Source organism: Canis aureus, chromosome 16 (genome assembly GCF_053574225.1).
Source record: "Canis aureus isolate CA01 chromosome 16, VMU_Caureus_v.1.0, whole genome shotgun sequence".
Lineage (NCBI taxonomy): Eukaryota > Metazoa > Chordata > Mammalia > Carnivora > Canidae > Canis > Canis aureus.
The window spans coordinates 19,216,912-19,237,693 of NC_135626.1; positions in this window are offsets into that span (position 1 = coordinate 19,216,912).

The window sequence follows — 20,782 nt, forward strand, 5'->3', positions numbered from 1 at the left end:
CTGCTGGAGGCACTGAAAATGCCATGAATTTGAGAAATCCAGCAGATTGAGAGACCTTCCGCGGCTAAGGCCAGTCTGTTTATTTGCTTCTTTGGTCATTAAACACACATAGTTTGAGCACCTATGGGGCTAGAGCAGAGGCTTTCAAACATTTATGATCAGGGGAAGGTATACATTTTGCTTTGTGACCCAGTTTTATATGCACACAAACAACTGAAAGTGTGTGAAGCAATGTTTAGCCTTACCGTGTGTGAGGCCTTCTGTGAGTGACTATTCTATTCTACTTTATTCAAGGCATATATAATCGTCCTGACCCACTAACTCATTAACATAATCTGCAGTTTAAAAGCCAATAAGGTAACAGACTGGAGGAGATATTCACAAAACATATTTGACAAAGAGCTGCATATATAAAGCACATATAGAGATCAGTTAGGGGTGCCTGGGTGGCTCAGTCAGTTACATGTGCGACTCTCTCTCTCTTTTTTTTTTTTTATTTATTTATTTATGACAGACAGACAGAGAGAGACACAGAAACAAAGGCAGAGGGAGAAGCAGGCTCCATGCAGGAAGCCTGACTTGGGACTCGATCCCCGGTCTCCAGGATCAGGTCCTGGGCTGAAGGCGGCACTAAACCGCTGAGCCACCCAGGCTACCCCTGTGTGCAACTCTTGGTTTCAGCTCAGGTCATGATCTCAGGGTCATGAGATCGAGCTCCGCATCAGGCTACATGCTCAGTGTGCAGTCTGTGTGAAATTCTCTCTCTCAAAAAAAAAAAAAAAAAAAAAAGAGAGAGATTCTCTCTCTCTCTCTCTCCCTGCCCTTCCCCTCACTATATATATAATATATATATAATATATATATAATTAATATATTTTTAAAAAGATTTGTTAGCACTCAAAGAAAGGAAAGAAGAAGAAGAAAGAAGAAGAAGAAGAAGAAGAAGAAGAAGAAGAAGAAGAAGAAGAAGAAGAAGAAGAAAAGAAAAAGGTGCAAGAGCAAGAATCCAATAAAAAAAAAAAAATGGGCAAGGGATCCCTGGGTGGCGCAGCGGTTTGGCGCCTGCCTTTGGACCAGGGCGCGATCCTGGAGAACCGGGATTGAATCCCACGTCGGGCTTCCGATGCATGGAGCCTGCTTCTCTCTCTGCCTGTGTCTCTGCCCCTCTCTCTCTCTCTCTGACTATCATGAATAAATAAATAAAATCTTTAAAAAAAAAATGGGCAAGAGGTGCCTGGCTGGGGGCACCCCGGGTGGCTCAGCAGTTTAGTGCCATCTTCAGCCCGGGGCGTGATCCTGGGGACCCGGAATCGAGTCCCATGTCGGGCTCCCTGCATGGAACCTGCTTCTCCCTCTGCCTGTGTCTCTGCCCCTCTCTGTGTGTCTCTCATGAATAAATGAATAAAATCTTTAAAAATTAAAATTAAAATAAAGAAAAGAGGTGCTTGGCAGGCTCAGCTGGTAGAATATATGACTCTTGATCTCAAGGTTGTAGGTTTTGAGCCCCATGTAGGGTATAGAGATCACTTAGGAACAAACTAAAAGAAAATGGGCTAAAGATTTTAACAGGCACTCCCAAAAGAAGACATATGAACAGCCAATGCACACATGAGAAGGCAGTAAGCATGAGTAATCATCAGGAGATGATATGCCACTGCACACCCATTAGAAGGGCTGCTGTGTAAAAGAACTGACCATATCAAATGTCAGGATGTGGCATCAGTGGAGCATTCATATACTGTTGGCGGGAATGTAAAATACTCTAGCCACTTCGGAAAGCAGTGTGACAGGGCCCTATAAAATTAAACACACACTCACCATGTGCCCCAGCCATCTCACTTCTAGGTATTAACCCAAGAGGAATTAAAACCTGTCTCTACAAAGAACTAGTACACTGATGTTATTCATATTATCATTATACACATTAGCCAAAAATGATAACGCCCAAGTCCACTGACAGATGAATGGGATCAACCAGGTGTAGTATATTCATACGAAAGAATACTGCTCAGCGGGATCCCTGGGTGGCTCAGTGGTTTAGCGCCTGCCTTCCGCCCAGAGCATGATCCTGGAGTCCTGGGATCCAGTCCCGCATCCAGCTCCCTGCATGGGGCCTGCTTCTCTCTCCCCCCGCCCCCCCATGTCTCTCATGAGTAAATAAATAAAATCTTAAAGAAAAAAAAGAATACTGCTCAGCAATAAAAAGAATGAAATGTTAACACATGCAATGGTATATAGAGATCCCACAACATCAGGCTGAATGTAATAAAGCGTGAAAGATGACAAATAGTATAATTTCATTCACATGAAACTCTGAAGAAGACAGAGTGATAGTGACATAATGCAAATCAATGGCTGCCTGGGGCCGGGGAGGGACTGCAAAGGGGGGCGTCGGGGAACCATTAGGGTAACAGTAATGTGCATCTAACTGCACACAATCACCCACATTCATCAAGTTCTACGCCCAGAATGAATGACTTTTATTACATATAAGTTACTTCGCTAAAACTACTTGTAAAACCCTGAAGAGAGGGGCGCCTGGTGGCTCCGTCGGGTTCAACCACGGACTCTCGATTTCGGCTGCGGTCATGGACCCGGGGTTGTGAGACTGAGCCCTGCGCCGGGGCTCCTTGCTGGGTGTGGAGACCGCTTAGGGTTTTCTCTCCTCTCCCTCTGCCACCCCTCCAGCACCTCTAAAAAGGAATGAATAAGTAAGTAAAGAAACAAAGCGCTGAAGACAGATTATATGGGGGAGAGGTGCAAGGGGAGGGGGATGGAGGGCTCAGTCGCGGGTCTACAAGGCCAAGGGGTGTGGGCGTCGTGATCCGATCTGCGTTCAAAGCCTTCCCCGCCGCTCAGTGAAGGAGGGGTTCTGCTGGGAGGAAACGAGGGCCCGAACTGAAGCGGGGGCCGCCGAGAGCCGTCAGGTGGCAGAAGGGGCTGGAAGGGCGTGGGGGGGGGGCGGGGGGCACGGGGCAGGGCGGCTGAATGCGTCCCGCGCGGCTGCCTCCGCCTCCAGGGCGTCCACCGAGCCTGCGCAAGGCCGTCGGGTTGGGGCACGGCGGGGAGGGCGCTGGGCGGTGGCGACTGGCACCCCGGGGGCCGCGGGCCCTCCCGAGGACGGGGACGGGGACGGGGACGGGGACGTGTTGGGAGGTCCGGGCTCTGACCGGTTAAAGCCCTGGGAGGGAAGGAGGGGCTGGGGAAGGCGGGAGGGACGCAGAGGGAAAAGCCTGGTCTGGCGGGGGCGGAAGGGTGGGCGGGGAGGGGGACACGACGTGCCGGGAGCTCCGAGGGAGGCAGAGGCTGCTGCCTGTGGTCGGGACGCGCCGCCGCCGTGGAGCAGAGCAGAAGGGGCCGCGGTCACCGTCAGGGCATGAAGGCTGAGATCAGGGCCGGGGCCCGGGGCAGGACCCCCCCCCCCCCGCCCCCAGGGAAAGGGAGAGCAAAGGGTGAATGAGGAGGTAACGGCAGGGCGCCCAGAGGCTCTTCGGAAAGGTGTTTGTGAGCGAAGGCAGGCTGAGGAAGTGGGAGATGGGGGGGCAGGGAGGGTGCGGAGTCTGGCTCGACCTCCTGGGCCGGCTTCCCTCCCAAACCCTCCTGCTGCTTGGAGCAGAAGCAGCCTCTTTTTGGCAGCCGTTTGGCCCTTACTCGTGCTTGGATTAACAGCAAATTCTAGTTTCCCTGCCGACTCATTTCCCACCCTTCGGGGAGCCTGGCAGGCGGCCCTGGCTCCTTCCCTGCCCTCCCTTCCAGACGAGAGTGAGCTGCAGGAGTGCCCAGCTGGCTCCTCCCGGGGGAGCCCAGGGAGCCAGGTGAGACCTGGAAAGCCCCTCAGCCATCTCCCCTTTGGGGGATGAGCAAAATTGGACCCAGAGAAGGGCCTTCGGTTTGCCCACACCCACCCCCCTCACAGACCCCCAGCTGCAGACAAGGGAAGTTTTGAGTCCAGGGGTGGTGCCCAGCCACTTCGGAGGCCCCAGGGGACACCTCCCACCCAGCAAGAACTCTGTGTCCTCAGGCTGGAAGAACCTGGAGGAATGGGGGAGATGAGAGAATGACTCTGCAGGGACTGGCTGGCCGGTTACCCCTGACTGCTTGTGTGGGTGGGGAGGGGTCTTGCCCAGCCCAGGGCCTCCGCCAGGTTCTCTATAGGGTGGGAAGTGAGTTGGCCTGGAAATTGGAATCTACCGTTATCCTATCCCAGACGTGAGTAAGGGCCAAACGGTTGCCAAAGAGGCTGTTTCTGCTCCAAGCAGCAAGAAGGTTTGGGAGGGAAGCCCGCCCGGAGAGACCAGAGCCAGGATTCCTCACCCACTTTGCTGTTGTCTGGCTCTGTGACCTTGAACAACCTGCTTCACCTCTCAGGGCTTGGAAATTCCACCCATTACCTCAGGCAGACACATGTTCACTCATTCATTCATGTTCATTCAGTCATTCATTCATTGACCCAACAAGCATTTCTCAGCATCTGCTCCCTTGAACAGAGATATGCAGTGGGAAGAGCTAAGGCTTTGGACTGAGAGCCCTGAATTCATATCTTCATCTGCCACTTGCTAGCCAGGTGACTTTGGGCAAGCCATTTAATATCTGTGTACCTCAGTTTCCTCATCTACAAAATGGGGGTAACAATAGCTACCAAAGGAGTCCTACTGTTTTCCATCCCATAACCAGCCAAGAATCATCTTCACGTATCTCTTCAAGTTCAAAATGAGGGTGTCAGGACAGCCCAAGTGGCTCAGCAGTTTAGCGCCACCTTTGGCCCAGGGCCTGATCCTGGGGAACCAGGATCAAGTCCCACGTCAGACTCCCTGCATGGAGCCTGCTTCTCCCTCTGCCTGTGTCTGTGCCCCTCTCTCTCCCTGTGTCTCTCATGAATAAATAAATAAAATCTTTTTTTAAAAATGATGGAGTTAATACATGGGCTGGACATTAAAAAAAAAAGGAATATCTATCTCACAAGGCAGATATGAGGATTAAGTTACTCTAGACAAATAAGAATCTTTAATAGGGGTGTCTGGGTAGCTCAGTCAGGTGAGCATCCAACTCTTGATTTTGGCTCAGGTCATAATCTCATGGTTGTGGGATCAGGCTCAGTGTGGAGTCTGCTTGAGATTCTCTCTCCCTCTCCCTCTGTCCTTCCTGCTCATGCTCTCTCTCTCTCTCTCTCTCTCTCAAATAAATCATTTTTTTAAAAAGATTTTACTTATTTGAGAGAGAGAAAGAGCATGTGCACACCAGTGGGGGGAGGGGCAGAGGGGCAGGCAGACTCTCCACTGAGCAGAGCCTAAAGTGGGGCTCAATCCCAATCCCAGGACCCCAATATCATGACCTGAGACGAAGGCAGATGGCCAACCCAAGTGACCCTGATATAGATAAATCTTTAAAAAAATTTTGGAGTTACTGTTATTCTGGTTACTGTTACTGTGTCATTGTGTTTTTGTGTTACTGTTATTACATTATTGTGTTATTGACATGAACAATCATAATGCAACAATATCATTATATAAAGTGCTTAATGGGCTTGCTAAGGTAGCAGCTACTCAAGAAGCGGTTGCTATTCATGCATTTATCTCACCGATGGCCTCACAATATGCCCAGTGCCTGCCACCTAGTAGGTGCTCAATACACGTGAGTTTCCTCCCCATTGGCAGAGACTTCAGAGCATCCTGACCCTGGCGAAGGGTCCATGGTCATCTAGGAAGGACTTAGCCACCTCTGGCTACCCAGGGCAGGATGTGTGTGAATCCCAGGGTCCTGTAGAAGTCTCTACCTCGGGGCAGCTCTGGACCCGGATCTCTCTCACAGCTGCTGCTGGAGGAGACAGATCTTTTCAGCAAACCTTAAGTCTGGTTCCAGACCAGCCACCGTCCTCTCACCCACAATCCGTGTTTCTCAGCCCAGGAGCAAGCTAAACTCTGCTCTCCCTGCTGAACATTTATATTCCCAGCTATTTATAACTCAGGCTTAGAGCAGCCATGGTGGGGCTGAATGGGCAGTGAGGAATCTGGCCTCCCATCACGTGGACAGCACCAGAGGCCCTGGCACCCATCAGAACATTTCATTTCCCAAACCATCTCTTTAGCTTTCTTTCTCCTCCCCTGGCTCTGGTCCAGCATCTTTGTAGCTTGGATGATATGGTTCAATGAGAGGACATTTGATGTATCCCAATAACTAACTCTGTTTTAGAGTCACCTGGGTCATGGAGTCCTGGTCTGTTTGTGGCCTCCAGGTGCTGTGCTTCTCCTTTTTTTTTTTAAGATTTTATTTATTTATTCATGGGAGACACGGAGAGAGGCAGAGACATAGGCAGAGAGAGAAGCAGGCTCCCTCTGGGGAGCCTGATGCGGGACTCTATCCCAGGACCCGGGGATCATGTCCTGAGCCAAAGGCAGATACTCAACCACGGAGCCACTCAGGTGCCCCTGTTCTTCTCCTTCAGAGCCTCCCCAGCACTATGGAGGAAGGTGATCCTGACTACTTGCTGTGGGGTAGAGGAGGAGGTGAGAAGCCAAGTCTAGTGGGGGAGGAGAAGGGGTGTGGACAGGTTAGAGTGAGGGAGAGGAGGAGGACACTATGCTGTTTGCAGCACAAAGGGGGCAGCTAGAGGACCAGAAGCCACTGCAATGTAGTGAAGGTGCAGGAGTCCCAGATCTACTACTTACTAGCTCTGTGCTCTTGGACAAGTTACTTAACCTCTCGGAGTCTCCATTTCTTACCCTGTGAAATACAAAGAGAGTCTCACGCAGAGTTCCCATCAGGACTGAGAAAGTGTTTGAGGAGCTCCTGTAGCACAGTGGCTGGCTTGCAATCACGGTGTCTCTCTCTTCCTTTTACCTCTCTCCAAACACTGAACCCTGGATTGCCCTCAGCCTCGAAAAATCGGAATCCACTGCTCTTCATGCTCTTCTCGGGTTTGGCCTTGAGAAGGGGATCAACCTGAGGAAGAGAGCCTTGGTTTCAAGGCCAGCTGACTGGGAGCTCCCCGCCCACATTGTCTGATTCGGAGCTGATCTATTAGTCAAGGGCAGCTGCACTTCCAGCCTGAGCCTGAGTGACCACAGAAACTCAGGCCTGTGGGGAAGAGGATGGAGGGAGCAGACCACACAAACACAGGCCTGCATGAGGAACTCTGGAGGCTCACAGAAGAACACGTGTTCTAGGCTGAGAGTCAGGGCCAGGCCAGGTCCAAGGACCTCCTGCCAGCTCTGGTGAGACATGGCCTCCAAGTGGCTTTGTGGCAGCATCAGGACCTGGCATCATGGAGGTGGAGAGATCTTCCACCCAGGGCTGGCTCAGGAGGGGACAGAAGGTATAGTCCAAGAACATGAGGCTCAACTGGGGAGCTCAAAAATCCCCAAGGAGCAGGGTAAGCAGAGCACCTGGCACTACCAGTGGGCTAGAGCCTGAGGAATCCTGCTCAGCGCCTTTGCACGGCCCACTCATGGCCAGGTGGCCTAGGAGAGAGCTTGGCCCAGGCTAAGGACTAGAGTATGTTAGGTTTCTCATTATACTTGAACAGGTGGACTCTGTGTGTGTGTGCATGAATGCAGGTATGCGTGGTGGTGGTGGAGGGAGCAGGTGTGTGTTTATGTGTGGTGTGTGTGTGTAAGTTGGGGGAGGGGCTACTGGATTTAATTTACTCCCAATCACTCTTAGTCTCCTTAGGGACTCCACTAGCTGTGAACTTTGGGAGGAAAGGACCGTATGTAGTTTGTTCAGTGTGGTCTCCCCAGGGCCCAACACACAGCCTAGGATGCTCGTGAATGAACGAATGGATGAATGGAGAGAGAGGACAGCTTTCAGGAAGAGCCTGCCAGACCTGGGCAGCAGAACAAGATTGAGAGGCAGGTCCTTGGTCCGGTGTTCCTGCTCCTCCTCACCCCTAGTTTGGGATGCTGGTGTTGGGCAAGGAGCTTCCCGGCTCTGCTACATACAAGCTGGGAGACCTTGGCTCATTTACCCTCTCTGAGCTTCATGATCCCTAGGACTGTTTAGGCAGAGAGGTTTCTTTCAGTTTTAAACAAGTTACAACGGTAGGCACCTGGGTGTCTCAGTGATTGAGTGTCTGCCTTTGGCTCAGGGTGTGATCCCAGGGTCCTGAGATCAAATACAAATCTTTTTTTTTTAAAGATTATTTATTTATGTATTCTTGAGAGACACAGAGAGAGAGAGGCAGAGACACAGGCAGAGGGAGAAGCAGGCTCCATGCAGGGAGCCCGACGTGGGACTTGATCCCGGGTCTCCAGGATCACACCCTGGGCTGAAGGCAGCACCAAACCGCAGAGCCACCTGGGCTGCCCAATACAAATCTTTAAACATAAACAAACAAACAAACAAACAAATAAAGTTAGGTGGGTTAAAGGCCATAACACAGTCAGTAGTCACTGCCTGTGCATTTCCTTAGCAAGGCAGAGGTGGGTGGGCAGAGACTCACCCTCCCACCCCAGCACCCTGTCCTGCTTTCTCTTCCTGACGCAATGCAGTGCTGGCTCCCCAAGAGGGGCTGGCGTGGCTGAGCGGGCTGCTGCCTGCTGGCCTGCATCCAGGCCCAGAGCAGAACCAAGTGCCACCCCCGCCCCCAGCCCCAACGTCCCCACAAAAGCCACTGACTTTCCTCCTGCCTTCCCATTCCTACTCACCAGCCCCCCTCCCACCCTCTGTCCCATCCCTTCCTCCTTCAGCGCCTTCCCCGCCTGGCTTTGTGTTCCTCCCAGACACAGTTCCAGCCCACTGGAGAAGAATAGAAGAGAAACCTCCTCCTCATCCCCCTTCTATTGTGTCTGTGCTCCCAGCCCCCTCCTCTTGGGCCCCTGGATGCCTGTCCCCACCCGCTGCTCACAAGGCTAGCCTGTGATGGGAACCGAGCTTTTCACCTGAGTGAAAATATCTTTGTTTCAGGAAGCAGAGCTCAGGGAGCTGGCCTGCCTAAGCTCCAGCCCTGCTATGCATCTCAGGTGAGAGCTCACTCTTCCTGGCTTTGGGTGGCCTTTTCCCACAAACAGGTTTCTGCTCACCCATCTGTAGACTATGTGTCACTCAGGCTGACATGTCAGGGATATCAGCAGTGTCTTCTCAGCAGGGTCCCAGGCTCAGGGACCTGTTGTACCTCCCTCCAGAAAATACCCTACAGAGCATCCCACTGTGGTCACCCCTACCTCTGGGTAAGAAGCCCTAACAGACAGTCTCATCTAATGAGTGCTTACTACATGTCGGGTACTGTACTTGGAACTTTATGTGAAGTATCTCATTGAATCTTTACCATGACCTTTTGAGGTCAATACCATTGTTCCCCCCCCCCCCCCAATTTATGAGGAATTTGAAGTGAGGAATTAGATGTGGAAATTGAAACAACCTGCACATAGGCGTTAGGGTAGGCTTGGAACACAGTACCTCTAACTTCAAAGCTGTTGTATTTGTTTTTGTTTTTGTTTTCAGATTTATTTATTTATGATAGACAGAGAGAGAGAGAGGCAGAGACACAGGCAGAGGGAGAAGCAGGCTCCATGCTGGGAGCCTGATGTGGGACTCGATCCCGGGACTCCAGGATCGCGCCCTGGGCCAAAGGAAGGCGCCAAACCTCTGCGCCACCCAGGGATCCCCAAGATTCTTAAATTTATTTATTCATGAGAGACAGAGAGAGAGAGAGAGAGGCAGAGACACAGGCAGAGGGAGAAGCAGGCTCCATGCAGGGAGCCCAATGTGGGACTCGATCCCAGATCCCAGGATCATTCCCTGAGCTGAAGGCAGCCGCCCAACTGCTGAGCCACCCAAGCATTCCCCCTTGCTTAATTTAGATAGATTTTGTGCAAAGGGAAAGTCAGAGCCTCTGGAAGGTGCACCACTGTCACCTGAACAATAAAAAGTTCTGGGATTCTCAGTGAATAGGACACAGAAGACAGATTAGAATAATAAAAAAAGACATGCAGGGGCTGGAGCGGGTTAGGCCTGGGTTTGAATGCCAGTTCTTCAATTTGCTAGCTGGGTGGCCCTGTTACCTCTGTATGGGTTGGTTGGGGGAGGTTTTTTTTCCAGTATAATTAAGTAAGATCTTACTGAACTGACCCTCCCACAGATAACAAATGACTCTTGACAACACACACACACACACACACACACACACACATACACACTTCCTCAAGGCCCTGGAGAATGAATAAAAGCAAGTAGATTCTGGAAGAAAGGAATGACAGGAAGTTACCCATTTTGTTTTATCTTAGCTCTTGAGAGCAGGCCACAGTAAGCATAACACAGATAGAAAACCTCCAGTCTTGGGATGCCTGGGTGGCTCAGTGGTTGAGCATCTGCCTTTGTCTCAGGGTGTGGTTCCTAGGGTCCTGGGATCGAGTTGTGCATTGGGCTCCTGGAGGGGAGACTGCTTCTCCCTCTGCCCATGTCTCTGCCTCTGTGTGTGTGTGTGTCTCTCATGAATATATAAATAAAAGCTTTAAAAAAGAAAAAAAAGAAAGAAAATCTGCAGGCTTTCTGGCCTAAAGAACCAAAGGACAAATTCAGATCAACCACAGCCACTGGAAGGTAGAGAGGGCAACCCCAGAAAGAAGAGGTGCAAAGAGGGAGAGCCCCCAGATCCTGTGGATAAGTGTGGTTCAATCTCTGGCTTGATCCCTGAACCACATGAACATGCAAGCAACTTCAGCTGAGGGAAAATTTAAACAAAAAAACAAACCCCAAACTAAACTGCGATTCGGGCTGCCATCCAAGAACAGAGTTTGAAGTTAATTGCCTAATAAAACAAAAATTCAACACATTTTGAGAATATTACAGAACTCAGAGTCCTCACAACATAACATTCACAATATCCAGGATATATAGTTCTGTTCCTCTAGAGCTAGGCTCTCAGACCTCAATGGAATTAAAGCAGAAACCAGGAACAAGAAAGATAGCTGGAAAATTCCAAAGTATTTGGAGATGAGACAACACACTTCTAAATAATACGTAAGTCAAAGAAGAAGCCGTGCGAGAAATTTTTAAACATTTTGAACTATGTGAAAGTGGCAATTATCAAAGTATCAAAGTTTGTCCAGCCCAGCAAAAGCAGTGCACAGAGGGAAATTTATAGCACCGAATGCATATATTGCAAGAAAAGAAAGATCTAAAATCAGTGTTTCTACCTTAAGGAACTAGAGAAAGAAAGCCAAGTCTAAAGCAAGCTGAAGAAAAATAAAAATTAGAGCAGAAGCTAATCAATTGAAAAACAAGGAAATAAATAGAAAAAAATAAATGAAACCCAAAGTTTGTTCTTTGAAAAGATCAATGAAAATGATAAACTTCCAACCAGGTTAAGAGAAATAGGGTGCCAATAAGGGTACTTATTACTGCAGAAATGAAATAAGAGTCATCAATATTAACCCTGTTGACATTAAAAGGAAAATGAAACATGATAACCTACATGAAATGGATCAATTCCTTGAAAGATACAAAGTACCGAAACTCACACTGGAAGAAATAGACCATCTGAAGAGGCCTATATCTATGAAACAGATGGAAGCAATAATTAACAACCTTCCTCTAAAAACGCACCACAAGGACGGCCTGACATTCCCGGATTTCAGGGCCTATTATAGGAGCTCCTGGCCAGCTCAGTCAGTGGAAAATGTGACTCTTGATCTCGGGGTTGTGTGTTCGAGCCCCACATTGAGTGTAGAGATTACTTACAAATAAAAAGACATTATAAAGCTACAGTAATTACTAGAATTTATTTATTTATCAAATACTTTATTTATTTATTCATAAGAGACACACAGAGAGAGGCAGAGACAGAGGCAGAGGGAGAAGCAGGCCCCATGCAGGGAGCCCAATGTGGGACTCGATCCCAGGACCCTGGGATCACGTCCTGAGCAGATGCTTAACAGACTGAGCCACCCAAGCGCTCCTGTCTCTCTCTCTCTCAAATAAATAAATAAAATCTTAAAAAAAAAAAAAACAACCTTACTGTGCTGTATGTACCCTTCCTGTGACGATATGAGGTAATAGAATGCCCATGTATGACAGGTTGAAGTGAGGTGAGCGATGTAGGCATGTGACAGAGTGTCAGGCTAGTGGAGACCTTCCCATAATATGTCAGAAGGAGGATCATCCGCTTGTGGCCCAAGCTGACCACGGGTAACCCGAACCCCAGGGCCAGGAGCATCATGAAGCCTGGTAGCTTCAGCCTCAGGAGGTCTCTGGAGTCTCTGCTTCCAACACTAGCCTCCAGCAGGTCTCCGAAGGCAGGCACACGGTCTCAACCTTGACTTTTCCTTAACTGTCACTTGAGGCAGCCTGAGTCCTGTGGGGTGTGTTGCCAGGATGTCTCTGGATGATTCCCATCCTTGTCCTGGCCTCACTGGGCTGTAGCCAAACCATGTTCCAGTTGAAGGCAAGAAAAGGCCCTTCCCTACAAGCTTGTGCTGGACTTGTCTCCAAGCCTCAAAACAGGATCACTTGGGCTCCCATGTCTCATAAAGTCAGTAGGAAAAACAGTCCCTTTGGCTTCTGCTGGGAGACCCACTCTAGAATTTCCAAATATGCCCGAGACCCACGGCCCTCTGTCTCAGTGCACCTCAGATGTTCCCTGTTTTAGCACTCAAAGTCCTGTGTCCAGTAAGCCCCTCAGTCCCAGGCAAACTGGGACAGTGGGTCATCTTATGACAGAGGACACAGGAAGAAGAGACAGGACATGATGGTGGGTCAGCCACCCTGAAAGACTCCCACCCAGACAGTCCCCACCATGGGCTTAGAGCTGGGGCACATGAAGCTTTGGTTCAGGCCTCTGACCGATTATGAATTTCCAAGAGAGGCCTGAGAAACCCAACATTGTCTTGTTTCTTTAGGGAACTTTGTTCTAGATTCCAAACCACCAACCTTCCCATGACCTGTGAAAGAAACCAGAGGATGCTACAACATGAGGAGTTTCACAAGAAAAAGAAAACTTCAGAGCTAGAAAGGACCTCAGGCATTGAAGTTTCATTGTGTCTCCACCCATTTAACAGATAAGAAAGTCGAAGCTAATAGTTAATGATGTGGTTTTGAGTAGCGTTAGGGCCTGGAGCCAACCGCCAAGAAAGAATTCTTGAGGTGTCTTTGATACAAAAAAGGTGATTTTATTAAGGCACAGAGACAGAACCCAGGTTTAAGTGGACCCAGTGGGACATAATTCAATATTTAAACTAATTGAAACGTTTTATTCTACCAAGGTTTACTGAAGGTCAAATAAGCTGGTGGTATCTCTGTTGCAATTTGTCAGCAAAAAGATGATTTTAAATGATGGCAAATTTTATCTGTCTCAAAGTTTTCATGGGTAATTTTTTTAAAATGTATTTATTTGGGGATCCCTGCGTGGCTCAGCAGTTTAGTGCCTGCCTTTGGCCCAGGGTGTGATCCTGGAGTCCCGGCATCCAGTCCCGAATGAAGCCCTGTTTGTGGACAGAACAGCCTCACCACTTTAGGATTGAAAAGCCAGGCCTCGGGATCCCTGGGTGGCGCAGCGGTTTGGCGCCTGCCTTTGGCCCAGGGCGCGATCCTGGAGACCCGGGATCGAATCCCACGTCGGGCTCCCGGTGCACGGAGCCTGCTTCTCCCTCTGCCTGTGTCTCTGCCTCTCTCTCTCTGTGTGTGTGACTATCATAAATAAATAAAAATTTAAAAAAAAAAAAAAAAAAAGCCAGGCCTCAGGGCGTCTGGGTGGCTCAGAGGTTGAACATCTGCCTTTGGCTCAGGTCATGATCCCAGGGTCCTGGGATTGAGTCCTACATCAGGAGCCTGCTTCTCCCTCTCCCTGTGTGTGTGTGTCTCTCATGAATAAATAAATAAAATCCTTAAAAAAAAAGTATTTAATTTTTAAAATTTAAATTCAATTAATTAACATAATGTATTATTAGTTTTAGAGGTCAGTGATTCGTCAGTTATTTTATCTATCTATCTATCTATCTATCTATCTGACACAATGAGAGAAAGCACAAGCACAAGCAGGGAGCAGAAGGCAGAGGGAGAGGGGAGGGAGAAGCAGGCTTCCTGCTTAGCGGGGAGCCAGACGCCAGGCTCCATCCCAGGACCCTGGGATCATGACCTGAGCCGAAGACAGACCCTTAAGCGACTGAGCCACCCCAGCATCTTATATAATGTCCAGTCTTACATAATGCCCAGTGCTCATTACATCACGTGTCCTCCACCTGGTCCCAGTTGTTGGTTTTAACAAACTTCCCAAGATTTGAATTGTAAATGAAGTCTTTTTGATCAACTAGGCTTGTTTATTATTTTTTTTTTAGTATGTTAAGTTACTTGGAGGGATGCCTGGGTGGCTCAGCGGTGGAGCATCTACCTTCAGCTCAGGGCGTGATCCCAGCCTGGTGCGGGAGCCTGCTTCTGCCTCTGTCTCTCATCAATAAATAAATAAAATCTTAAAAAAAAATGTTACTTGGGAAACACTGTCAAATAATAAGCCTTAGGTTACACTTGGGTAAATGCTACAACTGTTCTAGAGATTACATGCAATTCCTAAAGTTTTAATATGTTTTGGTAATAAAGCCATCACTTGATACTCTAATTACTAAAATGTTCTGTATCACAGAAATTACCTGATTTCTTTGCCAGGTATATTGTAACGTCTCATCAGTTCTTTAAGCATATCCATTTTTGAGTCTTTTGTCATAGTTATTGTTCTCATTCTCTTGTTTTGTTTTTTTTAATTCATGAGAGACAGAGAGAGAGAGGCAGAGACACAGGCAGAGGGAGAAGCAGGCTCCATGCAGGGAGCCCCATACAGGACTCGATCCCAGGTCTCCAGGATCACGCCCTGGGCTGAAGGCGGCGCCGAACCACTGAGCCACCCAGGCTGCCTGTTCTCATTGTCTTGTAAAATGAGTTTCATCTTCAAGAAGATTCATAAAAAGGACTTTTAAGACAGATATGGGTATTTGGTATCTTTAAGATCAAAACTGAAATGGCTAAGAATTTCCAGAACTTACTAAAGCTGCATTCAAACTGAACAAGAATTAGTAACATGGAACTAAATAAAGTAGGGAAGAGTATAGTTGTATGACTCTCTTTTTTTTTTTTTTTTTTTAGATTTTATTTATTCATGAAAGACCCGCAGAAAGAGAGGCAGAGACACTGGCTGAGGGAGAAGCAGGATCCCTGCAGGGAGCCCGATGTGGGACTCCATCCTGTATCCCGGGGATCACGCCCTGAGCGGAAGGCAGACGCTCAACCGCTGAGCCACTGTTGAGCTGAATTCTTCTGGTTTTCTTAAACATGTGGCTATGGCTCTCTAACTAAGGTTTCCAATCTTCTTCCATTCTCTTGACATAAAATCATTAAAAACTAAAACTACCTTTTTCCCTAAACCCCTAAAAACTGCATCACTTCTGCCTTGTTGGAACTTTCTATAAGGAATCTGTAGGTTGAACTTTTGTTTTTAAGATTTTATTTATTTATTATTTACCAGAGAAAGTGAGCGAGTGAGAGAGAGAGAACATGAGCAGAGAGTTGGGGGGAGAGAAGAGGGAGAGGGAGAAGCAAACTCCCCCACCAAGCAGGGAGCCCAACGTGGGTCTCGAACCCAGGACCCCGAGATCACGGCCCAAGCCAAAGGCGGATGCTCAACCGACTGAGTCACCCAAGCACCCTTAGGTTGAAATTTTAAAACCATTACCAATGCAGCCAACCTTCCAAATTTATTTGTTTGTTTATTTATAAAGATTTTATTTATTCATGAAACACACACAGAGAGAGGCAGAGACATAAACAGAGGGAGAAGCAGGATTCCCCACAGGAAACCTAATGTGGGACTCGATCCTGGGACCCCGGGATCAAGACCTCAGCCAAAGGCAGACGCTCAACGACTGAGCCACCCAGGTGCCCAGGTGCCCTGCTGCACAAGAGTGGAACTTGTGCTGGCATAAAAACAGAAAGATTACCACAGAAATACTTCTGGGTTTCAATCGACATAATACTCAAATTGGTACTTTAAACGCTCTCTCTCTTTCCTTTAGTGATTGGTTAACACTCCGGGACAGGAGTAAAAATTATGGCCAAGTATCAAAGGTCTTTTACTCAGGCTTCCTTTCTCATGATAATATTAACTTTACTTGGTTGTCTTTCCGGTGTCTCCCTGCCTGGTGCCAAGACTCCTTCGCCACCATACTTGCAGCTGATAGATGATCCTTTCTGCTCACAGAGGTTCATATATGTGTCCACCTTGGACTGGCTCCCTCTGCCTTTGCTAACTCCTAGATATGTATAAACTGACCAATGCTGACCCACAGGTAGGAACATCTCTACACCTGTATTCACCAGGAAGAAGATACAGAAGATCAGACCTTCCACCCTCAACAACCTTAAAGACTGAAGGGCCACAGTTGTTGGATGGTGGTGGGGATGAGGTGGGGAACAAAGGCAGAAGGAAAAGTCGATAAAACGAAATGTCTTTATGACCTGCAGCCCATTGACAAATACTTGAGGCCAGCAGAGTATAATGTTCCTTCAGGAAACTCCCAACTGTCTTAACGTTCATGCTTTGCTAGACGGAAAAACAACTTTAGTTTGACTATGGCAAGGTCTCCAGGATCCTGGGAGTCTTAGCATGTGAAAGTCCTTTTGGAAACCTCCCTTTGTCCTTACCTCCCCCAACTCCCAAGCATATAAAATCAGTTACCCCTCCCAACCCTGGGCAGCAGCTCTTTCTGCCCACAGGTCCTGTCCCCATACTTTAATAAAATCACCTTTTTTGCACCAAAGATGTCTCAAGAATTCTTTCTTGGCCTTTGACTCCAGACTCCAACGCTCCTCAAAATCAAATCATTTGGCATCCAATGTGGCGCTCAGTCTTTTCATCTGGACTCTGAGCTTTGGTGCAAACTTGGTGAGTACTTTCTCTTTCCTTATTCTCATTTCAAGGGCTTTTCAAGGAGTATGGTCTTATTGGAACACTTTCCTGTTCTTTGCTCAGGCTGGAGTCCTCTAGACTATGGCTACTCTGCAGGGAGGAGAAAGCCTGCCTTTGTCTGGAGTTAGAAACCTGGCCGGAATGGTAATAAGACCCAGAAAATTAATGCCCTCTCTTTGTTTCTGTCCTTATATAAAGTTGTCTGTTTTGGGCACAGGACAGCCACCTAAGTGACTAGCACCGCTGCCAATCTTAAGACTCCCTGGTGAGGGGATCCCTGGATGGCGCAGCGGTTTGACGCCTGCCTTTGGCCCAGGGTGCAATCCTGGAGACCCGGGATCGAATCCCACGTCGGGCTCCCGGTGCATGGAGCCTGCTTCTCCCTCTGCCTGTGTCTCTGCCTCTCTCTCTCTCTGTGACTATCATAAATAAATTAAAAAACTTAAAAAAAAAATTAAAAAAAAAAAAGACTCCCTGGTGAGGTCTTCTTATTACTCGTGTGATCCCTTCCACATCCCTAGTCTAGCTGCTTCTGGCCTCAGAACCCCTGCCCGGAGCTGGCTGAAACCAATACCTGATTGAATTAAAACCCAACCAGGGACCGTTTCCTAAAGAGGCTGGCGGTAAAGACGTGTTGGAATGCCACTTAGACCATGATGTATTTCTATCTTTACTGTTTTCTATCCATGTCCTCTGCTAACTATTTATATTACAAAATTGGGTAATTTTCCCTTATACAACTTTTCTAATGTTTTCTATGGGTTAAAATTGGTGGCTTCTCCGTGGCCTTCACAGCAAGGCAAACTTGATCCATATGCCAGGAACCCATTTGTAGCCTAGGATGCAATGGGAGAGCAGGGTGGAGGGTGGGAATGCTAGCATCCCTCCTATGAGGACTTTTTACATTTTTTTTTAAAGATTTTATTTATTCATGAGAGACATAGAGAGAGGCAGAGAGATAGGCAGGCTCCCTTCGGGGACCCTAATGTGGCACTCAATCCCAGGACCCTGAGACCTGAGCCACCCAGGCGCCCTGTCCCTGGTTCTTATACCACTCTCAGTGCCTGCCGCACCACGGCCCCTTCTACCCTCACCGGACCAGCAGGGACACCTGGACTTAACACTGCCCACTTCCGGTTTCCCTACAGGTGCCCCAGGTAGAAACCGACAATGGGGAACAAATCAGCAACTTGCAGGTTATAAAGACATTTCATCTTATCTACCTGTCCTTCTGCCTTGTTAAGAAAATGGGCTTTGAAGTCCAGCAGCTCAGGGTAAAGTCCTGGCTCTGTCACAGCAAAGGGTCACTCTGGGCGGTGGGGACTTTCTCACTGAGGGATTTTCAGCCTCTCTGTTGTCTTCTCTAGTCCCAGGGATTTTCTGGCCCCTCCCAGCAGCCCCTGCCACTGGCGGGCAGGGCTCCCTGATAGGAAGTGCTTCCCCACACCTGTCTGTTCTTCCTCAGTTTCTCTTCACTCCCAGGGTTCTCGCCACACAGAACAGACTGAGTGCCTTATCCTTATGACGCCTTCCAAGGCTTAAATACACTGTTCATCTTCATCCTTCCACCTCCAGCCCCATCTTTTCTTCCAGCCAAGGACCCTAGCCAACTCCTCAATTTGCTGACTGCTTCTATGTATGCAAATCCAGGCTTGGAGAGGTGAGGTAACCTGGCTGAGTTCACACAGCTGAGGTGAACCTCTGGTTGTTTCTAGGTCTTTCTGTGATTCCATGCTACCTGCACGCCTTTGTCAGCACTCTCTCTACCCTCATATTCATTTCCTAGGACTGCCATAGCAAATTATCACAAACTGTGTGGCTTAAAACAACAGAAATTTATTTTGTCACAGTTTCAAAGCCTAGACATCCCAAATCAAGGTGTCAGCAAGGCCCTGTTCTCTCTGCAAGCTCTGGAGGAGGATTCTATCCCGCCTCTTCCTAGCTTCTGGTGATTGTGGGCCATCTTGGCCATCCTTGGCATTTCTTGGCTTGCGGCTACATCTCTCCAATCTCTGCTCCCAGTTTCACATGGCCCTCTCCCCGTGTGTCTGTCTTCACTGTCTTCCCTCTGTGCATGTGTCTCTATGGCCAAATTTCCCTCTTCTTGTAAGCGTAACCAGTTGCTGGGTGGAGGGTCCAACCTAATCCAATATATCAGCACAAATCTGATTTCCACGTTTTAAGGTGTCAGAGGTCAGGACTCAGACGTGTCTTTTGGGGAGTTATAATTCAACCCACAACACCTCTGATTTTTTTTTTTTTAAGATTTTATCCATTTATTCATGAGAGACACACAGAGCAAGGCAGAGACGTAGGCAGAGGAAGAAGCAGGCTCCCTACGGGGAATGTGATGCAGGACTCAATCCCAGGACCCCTGGGCCAAAAGCAGATGCTCAACCAATGAGCCACCCAGGTGTCCCAACACCCCTGAGATCTAATGATTTATTAAAAAAAACACACACATTTAGTCATTCAGCTGGCTCAGATATATTTCTCAGCTGTATTTGGTCCAGAACTGTGAAGGTGACACTGGTGACTTGTAATTAATGAAGGTGATTTTTGAACCTACCCAAGGGTGGGAGCTGGTGACCAGGAGGACTGACCTTGTATTAAAGGGTTGGAACCTTCAGTCCCACCCCCCACCCGACCTCTGGGGTGGGAAGAGGGCTGGAGGTTGAATCAGCCAATGGCCAATGCCTTAGTCAATCATGACTACATAATGAAGCCTTCATAAAAACCCAAAAGGACAGCTTTGGGGTCCTTTTCCTTCTTTTCAGAAAGCTTAGGGGAACAGAACACTTTCCTGTGCCATTGAGCTGGGCCCTGAGCTCCACAAGGACAGAAGCTCCTTTGTTCAGGACTTTGCCCCAGGTATCTCTATGTCTGGTTATCCTTTAGTAAACTGGTAAATGAAACTAGGTGTTTCCCTGAGTGCAGGTGAGTCTGTAGCACAGGTAACAGCCTGAGGCTTGTGACCTGTGTCTGAAGGAGTGGGGGGCAGCAGTCATGTCTGACTGATGGCATCTATGGGTACGAAGCGTCCTAATTGCTCGGTGTTGTGTGTGGGGACCCCACTCCCAGACACATGTTAAAATCGGGTCAAAGAACTCAGAGAGAAATCCCCCATCCTGGATGTGGTAGACATGAACTCAGCAGGTGGCAGCTGAACAGACAGACACTGCGTGGGGCGCCAGTGTCCATCCTCAGGGTGTGATGGGAGGGCTGGGGGGGGGGGGAAGGCTCAGCTGTCTGCTGCAGGGGACAGAGGCCAGACAGGAGCTGGTCTGCGCTCGGACACCAGACTGTCTTGCGCTCTTCCTGTCTGCTCTGTCTGCCCTCCAGGCCGCGGGAGGGAGGCGGCCCAGGCGGCCCAGGGAGCTCCGACCCGGCCGGCCCGGCTCGCTCTGCCAGACTCTGGGGCCCAGCGGCTGCCAAACTGACCTCGGCTGTAAAGCAGTAAGTCAGTCTAGGGTGGAAGGTTCCTTGGCAAGGCCGGGAAGGCAGAGGATTGTTTTCTTAAAAGAAGAGAGCAAGAGGAAGACTCCCAGGGCAGGGAGCAGCGTTTCCTTTGACAGAGCCGCCGCCTGAAGCCCTGTTTGTGGACAGAACAGCCTCACAACTTTAGGACTGAAAAGCCAGGCCTTGGGGCGCCTGGGTGGCTCAAGGTCATGATCCCGGGGTCCTGGGATCGAGTCCCACACCAGGCTCCCCGTTGGGGAGCCTGCTTCTCCCTCTGCCTGTGTCTCTGTGTGTCTCTCATGAATAAATAAATAAAATCTGTTTTTAAAAATTAAGAAAAAAAGAAAAGCAAGGCCTCTGAGTAGGGACTCCAGGCTCTTTCCTGTGTCAAAGGCTGTCCCTGGGACATGATGGCTTCGTAAAAAGCTACTGGAAACC